The following is a 10173-nucleotide window of genomic DNA, read 5'->3' as shown; positions in this document are numbered from 1 at the left end:
TCAGAGACTCCCCCCCCCCACACTCGCCACCTTCAAATCCTGCCTCAAAACCCACCTGTTCTCCCTAGCCTTCAACCCCCCCCCCCCCCCTCCAACCTGATTGATGTTTGCTACTGTCGCTCCATGTTTCTGTGTTATCTCATGCCGCTTTCCCCTGTTTCCCCCGTGGTCTTATGGTCCTTTTTTGTTTCTTTGTTTTACTATGTTACTCTGCATACTGTCAGCGACTTCGGATCCTTGAGAAGCACTATATAAATAAAATGAATTATTATTATTATTATTATTATTAGGGATGCTCGATATTGGCTTTTTTACCGAAACCGATATACCGATATTGTCCAACTCTTAATTTCCGATACCGATATCAACCGATACCGATATATGCAGGGTCCCCCCCCCCCCCCCAAAAAATGGAATAATTTCAGGTAATTAACATTACATATCTCTTGTTGTGGAATTAACACAACATTATGCATACTTTTGTACTTTTGACAATAAATAAAATCTGAATTTGTTCTTACTTGCTTGCCTGGTTAAATAAAGGTTATAGAAATGTAAAAAGAAAATTGAAAACCGATACCGATATTTTCCGATATCACATTTTAATGCCGATATCGGCCGATAATATCGGTAGGCCGATAATATCGGACATCCCTAATTATTATTATTAAACTAGATTGCAGCTGTTATGTCTTTGAAGTGGAACACGTGTTTTAATATCATACATTGAGTATACAAAACATTAGCAAAGCCTACTCTTTTCACAACAAGAGAAGAGGTTATTCTGTCCTCCCTTGTGCGGGAAGGAAGCCTGGTTTCTTCAACTTTTCAACAACTCATTATTTTATCATTATCATTATTTATGTTCTCATCATGGGAACCAGGTTCATTGAAACATATCACACACATGTTACCACTGTTGTCAGAAAAGTAAGAATATTTTAAGAAACCATGATGTAAATAGTTCTTTAACCCAGAAGAAGAAAGCCTCTGACCCATTTTGGGCCAAGAGACCCATCGTCTTAATAAACCAGGATGTGAAGGATTCTTTAGCACTGAGTTTGAAACGGTATATACATTAATAAACATGTATGGTTTTCATGAAATACACTGACTAGATGAAAATGACTATCTCTTATGCATGACCCCCCCCCCCCCCCCTCCCTCCGCATAATGGGCCGCGCTGTCGGCTGCCACTCTGTGTGAGGCGGTGGTACGCATACGTTTGTCTCAAGGCTAGTCCTGCATGTATCAACAATTGCGCATGTCTGTGATTTTATGTTCTTTGCCATTATTACTATCGAAAATGTAATAATTAGGGATGCCTGATATTGGCTTTTTTACCGATACCGATATACCGATATAGTCCAACTCTTAATTTCCGATACCGATATCAACCGATATCAACCGATACCGATATTGGGTTTCCCCCCCCCAAAAAACGGAATAATTTCAGGTAATTAACATTACATATCACTTGTTGTGGAATTAACACAACATTATGCATACTTTTGACAATAAATAAAATCAGAATTTGTTCTCACTTGCTTGCCTGGGTAAATAAAGGTTATAGAAATGTAAAAAAATAAAAAAAAATAAAAAATTGAAAACCGATACCGATATTTTCCGATATCACATTTTAATGACAATATCGGCCGATAATATCGGACATCCCTAGTAATAATTGTGGAATTTACTATAATGAGCTGTATGTGTATGAACCAAGCATCCTATGATCTCACACTCTTAGGAGCAAAACAGAAAAAAGCATTTAATGTAAAAGTATTCTGTATTTTTGTATGACAACTAATAAAGAGACTTGATGTGGCCTATTAAATCCACTTCAGTCATGAAGGGGAGATGTAGAAATGTTTGTGCCTCGAGACAGATTGTGTAAAAGGGTGTGTAATCCAATTAGCGTGTGGTAGTGAAAGGGTTAAACATTAGACAATATGTTGATACGCGAGAGGTGCAGAAATGGGATGTGGAGTCAGAGGAGACGCTACAGGCTGCGCTTGAATGCACAGACTGGAGTGTATTCCGTGACACAGATAACATTAATGACTACACGGAGACAGTGCTGGACTTTGTTCGTACTTTGGTGGAAGAAACAATCCCCACTACCATAATTAAAGTTTACCCAAATCAAAAGCCCTGGGTAGACAAATCCGTCCGTGAAGCTCTGAAAGCGCCCACCACAGCATACAACGCCGGCCTGGTGGCAGGCAACATGAATGACCACAAGGTGGCACGATACAACGTAAGGAGGACAGTAATAGAGGCAAAACGGCGCTACAGGGATAAAATTGAACTTCAGTTTGAACAGGCTGACTCCAGAGCTATGTGGCAGGGCCTCAAAACGATGACAGACTACAAAGGCACCTCCCTCAAACTGAACAGTGACATCTCCTTAGCAAATGATCTCAATACCTGTGTCTGACCCTGAGGCCACGCCTCCAGTACTGTGTCTAACCCCGAGGCCACGCCTCCAGCTCTGTGTCTAACCCCCCTGAGGCCACGCCTCCAGTACTGTGTCTAACCCCGAGGCCACGCCTCCAGCTCTGTGTCTAACCCTGAGGCCACGCCTCCAGCTCTGTGTCTAACCCTGTGGCCACGCCTCCAGCTCTGTGTCTAACCCCCCTGAGGCCACGCCTCCAGCTCTGTGTCTAACCCTGAGGCCACGCCTCCAGCTCTGTGTCTAACCCTGAGGCCACGCCTCCAGCTCTGTGTCTAACCCTGAGGCCACGCCTCCAGCTCTGTGTCTAACCCTGTGCCACGCCTCCAGTACTGTGTCTAACCCTGAGGCCACGCCTCCAGCTCTGTGTCTAACCCTGAGGCCACGCCTCCAGCTCTGTGTCTATAACCCTGAGGCCACGCCTCCAGCTCTGTGTCTAACCCCGAGGCCACGCCTCCAGCTCTGTGTCTAACCCCCCTGAGGCCACGCCTCCAGTACTGTGTCTAACCCCGAGGCCACGCCTCCAGCTCTGTGTCTAACCCTGAGGCCACGCCTCCAGCTCTGTGTCTAACCCTGTGGCCACGCCTCCAGCTCTGTGTCTAGCCCCCCTGAGGCCACGCCTCCAGCTCTGTGTCTATAACCCTGAGGCCACGCCTCCAGCTCTGTGTCTATAACCCTGAGGCCACGCCTCCAGCTCTGTGTCTAACCCTGAGGCCACGCCTCCAGCTCTGTGTCTAACCCTGAGGCCACGCCTCCAGCTCTGTGTCTAACCCTGTGGCCACGCCTCCAGCTCTGTGTCTAACCCTGAGGCCACGCCTCCAGCTCTGTGTCTAACCCCCCTGAGGCCACGCCTCCAGCTCTGTGTCTAACCCTGAGGCCACGCCTCCAGCTCTGTGTCTAACCCTGAGACCACGCCTCCAGCTCTGTGTCTAACCCCCCTGAGGCCACGCCTCCAGCTCTGTGTCTAACCCTGAGGCCACGCCTCCAGCTCTGTGTCTAACCCTGAGGCCACGCCTCCAGCTCTGTGTCTAACCCTGAGGCCACGCCTCCAGCTGTGTGTCTAACCCCCCTGAGGCCACGCCTCCAGCTCTGTGTCTAACCCTGAGGCCACGCCTCCAGCTCTGTGTCTAACCCTGAGGCCACACCTCCAGCTCTGTGTCTATAACCCTGAGGCCACGCCTCCAGCTCTGTGTCTAACCCTGAGGCCACGCCTCCAGCTCTGTGTCTATAACCCTGAGACCACGCCTCCAGCTCTGTGTCTAACCCTGAGGCCACGCCTCCAGCTCTGTGTCTAACCCTGTGGCCACGCCTCCAGCTCTGTGTCTAACCCCCCTGAGGCCACGCCTCCAGCTCTGTGTCTAACCCTGAGGCCACGCCTCCAGCTCTGTGTCTAACCCTGAGGCCACGCCTCCAGCTCTGTGTCTAACCCCGAGGCCACGCCTCCAGTACTGTGTCTAACCCTGAGGCCACGCCTCCAGCTCTGTGTCTAACCCCCCTGAGGCCACGCCTCCAGCTCTGTGTCTAACCCTGAGGCCACGCCTCCAGCTCTGTGTCTAACTCTGAGGCCACGCCTCCAGCTCTGTGTCTAACCCTGAGGCCACGCCTCCAGTACTGTGTCTAACCCTGAGGCCACGCCTCCAGCTCTGTGTCTAACCCTCTGGCCACGCCTCCAGCTCTGTGTCTAACCCTGAGGCCACGCCTCCAGCTCTGTGTCTAACCCCCCTGAGGCCACGCCTCCAGCTCTGTGTCTAACCCTGAGGCCACGCCTCCAGCTCTGTGTCTAACCCTGAGGCCACGCCTCCAGTACTGTGTCTAACCCTGAGGCCACGCCTCCAGCTCTGTGTCTAACCCTGAGGCCACGCCTCCAGCTCTGTGTCTAACCCTGAGGCCACGCCTCCAGTACTGTGTCTAACCCTGAGGCCACGCCTCCAGCTCTGTGTCTAACCCTGAGGCCACGCCTCCAGCTCTGTGTCTAACCCTGAGGCCACGCCTCCAGCTCTGTGTCTAACCCCCCTGAGGCCACGCCTCCAGCTCTGTGTCTAACCCTGAGGCCACGCCTCCAGTACTGTGTCTAACCCTGAGGCCACGCCTCCAGCTCTGTATCTAACCCCGAGGCCACGCCTCCAGCTCTGTGTCTAACCCTGAGGCCACGCCTCCAGCTCTGTGTCTAACCCTGAGGCCACGCCTCCAGCTCTGTGTCTAACCCCGAGGCCACGCCTCCAGCTCTGTGTCTAACCCTGAGGCCACACCTCCAGCTCTGTGTCTAACCCCCCTGAGGCCACGCCTCCAGCTCTGTGTCTAACCCTGAGGCCACGCCTCCAGCTCTGTGTCTAACCCCGAGGCCACGCCTCCAGCTCTGTGTCTAACCCTGAGGCCACGCCTCCAGCTCTGTGTGTCTAACCCTGTGGCCACGCCTCCAGCTCTGTGTCTAACCCTGAGGCCACGCCTCCAGCTCTGTGTCTAACCCTGATGCCACGCCTCCAGCTCTGTGTCTAACCCTGAGGCCACGCCTCCAGCTCTGTGTCTAACCCTGAGGCCACGCCTCCAGCTCTGTGTCTAACCCCCCTGAGGCCACGCCTCCAGCTCTGTGTCTAACCCTGAGGCCACGCCTCCAGCTCTGTGTCTAACCCCCCTGAGGCCACGCCTCCAGCTCTGTGTCTAACCCTGAGGCCACGCCTCCAGCTCTGTGTCTAACCCTGAGACCACGCCTCCAGCTCTGTGTCTAACCCCCCTGAGGCCACGCCTCCAGCTCTGTGTCTAACCCTGAGGCCACGCCTCCAGCTCTGTGTCTAACCCTGAGGCCACGCCTCCAGCTCTGTGTCTAACCCCCCTGAGGCCACGCCTCCAGCTCTGTGTCTAACCCTGAGGCCACGCCTCCAGCTCTGTGTCTATAACACTGAGGCCACGCCTCCAGCTCTGTGTCTGACCCTGAGGCCACGCCTCCAGCTCTGTGTCTAACCCTCTGGCCACGCCTCCAGCTCTGTGTCTAACCCTGAGGCCACGCCTCCAGCTCTGTGTCTGACCCTGAGGCCACGCCTCCAGCTCTGTGTCTAACCCTGAGGCCACGCCTCCAGCTCTGTGTCTAACCCTGAGGCCACGCCTCCAGCTCTGTGTCTAACCCTGAGGCCACGCCTCCAGCTCTGTGTCTAACCCCAAGGCCACGCCTCCAGCTCTGTGTCTAACCCTGAGGCCACGCCTCCAGTACTGTGTCTAACCCCGAGGCCACGCCTCCAGCTCTGTGTCTAACCCTGAGGCCACGCCTCCAGCTCTGTGTCTAACCCTGAGGCCACGCCTCCAGCTCTGTGTCTAACCCTGAGGCCACGCCTCCAGCTCTGTGTCTAACCCTGAGGCCACGCCTCCAGCTCTGTGTCTAACCCTGAGGCCACGCCTCCAGCTCTGTGTCTAACCCTGAGGCCACGCCTCCAGCTCTGTGTCTAACCCTCTGGCCACGCCTCCAGCTTTGTGTCTAACCCTGAGGCCACGCCTCCAGTACTGTGTCTAACCCTGAGGCCACACCTCCAGCTCTGTGTCTAACCCTGAGGCCACGCCTCCAGCTCTGTGTCTAACCCTGAGGCCACGCCTCCAGCTCTGTGTCTAACCCCGAGGCCACGCCTCCAGCGCTGTGTCTAACCCTGAGGCCACGCCTCCAGTACTGTGTCTAACCCCGAGGCCACGCCTCCAGCTCTGTGTCTAACCCTGAGGCCACGCCTCCAGCTCTGTGTCTAACCCTGAGGCCACGCCTCCAGCTCTGTGTCTAACCCTGAGGCCACGCCTCCAGCTCTGTGTCTAACCCTCTGGCCACGCCTCCAGCTCTGTGTCTAACCCTGAGGCCACGCCTCCAGTACTGTGTCTAACCCTGAGGCCACGCCTCCAGCTCTGTGTCTAACCCTGAGGCCACGCCTCCAGCTCTGTGTCTAACCCTGAGGCCACGCCTCCAGCTCTGTGTCTATAACCCTGAGGCCACGCCTCCAGCTCTGTGTCTAACCCTGAGGCCACGCCTCCAGCTCTGTGTCTAACCCCGAGGCCACGCCTCCAGCTCTGTGTCTAACCCCGAGGCCACGCCTCCAGCTCTGTGTCTAACCCTGAGGCCACGCCTCCAGTACTGTGTCTAACCCCGAGGCCACGCCTCCAGCTCTGTGTCTAACCCTGAGGCCACGCCTCCAGCTCTGTGTCTAACCCCCCTGAGGCCACGCCTCCAGCTCTGTGTCTAACCCTGAGGCCACGCCTCCAGCTCTGTGTCTAACCCTGAGGCCACGCCTCCAGCTCTGTGTCTAACCTTGTGGCCACGCCTCCAGCTCTGTGTCTAACCCCCCTGAGGCCACGCCTCCACAACTACGGTATTGTTCCCTGCCTATTTGTTCAGGGACAACATATTCACTGTCTCTTCTGTTTTTGTCTCCCTCTCTCCCCCTCACCTCTCTCTCTCTCTTTCTCTCTCTCTCCACCTCACCTCTCTCACCTCTCTCTCCACTCACTTCTCCCTCTCTCCCCCTCACCTCTCTCACCTCTCTCTCCCTCTCTCCCCCTCACCTCTCTCACCTCTCTCTCTCTCTCTCCCCCTCACCTCTCTCACCTCTCTCTCTCTCTCTCCCCCCCTCACCTCTCTCTCTCTCCCCCTCACCTCTCTCTCTCTACCCCCTCACCTCTCTCTCTCTACCCCTCACCTCTCTCTCTCCCCCTCACCTCTCTCTCTACCCCCTCACCTATCTCTCTCTCCCCCTCACCTATCTCTCTCCCCCTCACCTCTCTCTCTCTACCCCCTCACCTCTCTCTCTCTCCCCCTCACCTATCTCTCTCCCCCTCACCTCTCTCTCTCTCCCCCTCACCTCTCTCTCTCCCCTCACCTCTCTCTATCTACCCCCTCACCTCTCTCTCTCTACCCCTCACCTCTCTCTCTCTCTCTACCCCCTCACCTCTCTCTCTCTCTACCCCTCACCTCTCTCTCCACTTACCTCTCTCTCTACCCCCTCACCTCTCTCTCTCTCTCTCTCTCTCTCTCTCTCTCTCTCTCTCTCCACTCACCTCTCTCTCTCTACCCCCTCACCTCTCTCTCTCCCCCTCACCTCTCTCTCTCTCCCCCTCACCTCTCTCTCTCTCCCCCTCACCTCTCTCTCTCCCCTCACCTCTCTCACCTCTCTCTCCACTCACCTCTCTCTCTCTCCCCCTCACCTCTCTCTCTACCCCCTCACCTCTCTCTCTCTCACCCTCACCTCTCTCTCTACCCCCTCACCTCTCTCTCTCCCCCTCACCTCTCTCTCTACCCCCTCACCTCTCTCTCTCTCCCCCTCACCTCTCTCTCTACCCCCTCACCTCTCTCTCTCCCCCTCACCTCTCTCTCTCCCTCCCTCACCTCTCTCTCTCTCCCCCCTCACCTCTCTCTCTCTCCCCCTCACCTCTCTCTCTCTCTACCCCCTCACCTCTCTCTCTCTCTCCCCCTCACCTCTCTCTCTCTCCCCCCTCACCTCTCTCTCTCTCCCCCTCACCTCTCTCTCTCTCTACCCCCTCACCTCTCTCTCTCTCTCCCCCTCACCTCTCTCTCTCTCTACCCCTCACCTCTCTCTCTCCACCCCCACCTCTTTGTCTCTCGCTATGTCTCTCTCTCCTCAGTGTCTCCTGAGCTGCTCGGCCTCCTCTCCTCCATCGCTGCCTTCATGGCTTTGATGACTTTCTTCTTTCTGTACATCAGCAACAAGCTGTCAGTGGAGACGACAAGCAACCTGTCGCACTTTGATGACTATACCAAGGACCAGCCAGGTGAGCACTGTGTGTGTGTGTGTGTCGCACTTTGATGACTATACCAAGGACCAGCCAGGTGAGCACTGTGTGTGTGTGTGTGTCGCACTTTGATGACTATACCAAGGACCAGCCAGGTGAGCACTGTGTGTGTGTGTGTGTCGCACTTTGATGACTATACCAAGGACCAGCCAGGTGAGCACTGTGTGTGTGTGTGTCGCACTTTGATGACTATACCAAGGACCAGCCAGGTGAGCACTGTGTGTGTGTGTGTGTGTGTGTGTGCGTGTGTGTGCGTGCGTGCGTGCGTGTGTGTGTGTGTGTGTGTGACAGTGACTACATTCACACACAGACAATAAGAAAACCTTTGTCTTTGCTCTGATCATGACAATTATTATATTAAGCTGTTTACAACATTACCCTAAAACACATCACTACTAGATTACTACCATACACTATGGTAATAACAAAGTCATACTGGCCAGCAGCATAACTAGTAAGAGTAGGTAAGGGTACAGATATAGATATAGTATATACAGATATGTAAAAATAATTATATATAGGTATGTACAGACAGATATATATACACGGTACGAATATATATATATATACGGTATATATAGCATGGTTGTACATGCTGTTATATGGATTATGTGCAGGTGTATAAGTAGGTATATACAGAATAATTATATGCAGGTATATTCAGACTATACTAGTAGTTTTCATGCAGTCTTGTATACTGATTGAATGCACCAGTGGCCTTCTGCCCAATAGGCTACAAGCACTGTTGTCACACCAGTGGCCTTCTGCCCAATAGGCTACAAGCACTGTTGTCACACCAGTGGCCTTCTGCCCAATAGGCTACAAGCACTGTTGTCACACCAGTGGCCTTCTGCCCAATAGGCTACAAGCACTGTTGTCACACCAGTGGCCTTCTGCCCAATAGGCTACAAGCACTGTTGTCACACCAGTGGCCTTCTGCCCAATAGGCTACAAGCACTGTTGTCACACCAGTGGCCTTCTGCCCAATAGGCTACAAGCACTGTTGTCACACCAGTGGCCTTCTGCCCAATAGGCTACAAGCACTGTTGTCACGCCAGTGGCCTTCTGCCCAATAGGCTACAAGCACTGTCACTCCCTTCCTTCATGTCACACTGCAGACATCATTTCTGTTCAACATGTTGAGTGTATGTTGGCCCAAGTGTTTCACCTTAAAGGAACACGCCGACATTATGGGAAATACACTTACTGTCTTCTCCAAAGTCAGACAAGAATATAGATACCAATTTCCTCTCGGTGTCTTCAACTGTGAGTTTTAAGCTATAGGCTAGTGGTCCGTATCCGCTTCCGTTAATTTGTGCTAAGCTAGGCAAGCTTGCTGGATAGCTTTCTACTGAACGCACAGAGAGGAAATCGGTATCCATCTTGTTGTCCGACACTGGAGAAGACGGTGAATGCATTTCCAATAATGTTGGCGTGTTCCTTTAAATTTTTTTTAACCAGAATCGTTCTGTTGTTGTGAACTGCAGATGCTATTTCCTCAACTCTTTTCAGCCGTATAGGCTCAACTCAAGCAAAGTAAGAGGAAATACAGTAGTTGAGGAAATGCCCCATTAATCAGGCAGAATGCCCCTTTAATCATGCAGAATGCCCCTTTAATCAAAGTAACTGATTAATGGCATAAAGCTGCTTGCGTGGCCCATAATATAATGTGAATATTCTCCTAGTCACGCTGGTAGTATAGTGTGTCGGGGAGGTCGCGACCCTCTCTGCGCCGCCACCTATCTCCCTGTCTCCGGCTGTCCCTGAGCAATGACCGGAGTGTTGAACGTCCAGTGATTAAGACGGGGAGGACGTGACCCTCTTTGCGCCGCCCCTGTGCCTCAAATAGATTCGCTATCAGCTCTATCTTCAATCTTTCAAAATGTTCAGTTGCTATCGCTATCAGCTCTATCTTTAATCTTTCAAAATGTTCAGTTGCTATT

The sequence above is a fragment of the Notolepis coatsorum genome (genome assembly GCF_963971535.1).
Source record: "Notolepis coatsorum genome assembly, chromosome: 5".
Classification (NCBI taxonomy): Eukaryota; Metazoa; Chordata; class Actinopteri; order Aulopiformes; family Paralepididae; genus Notolepis; species Notolepis coatsorum.
Note: the sequence above shows the minus strand (reverse complement) of the source record.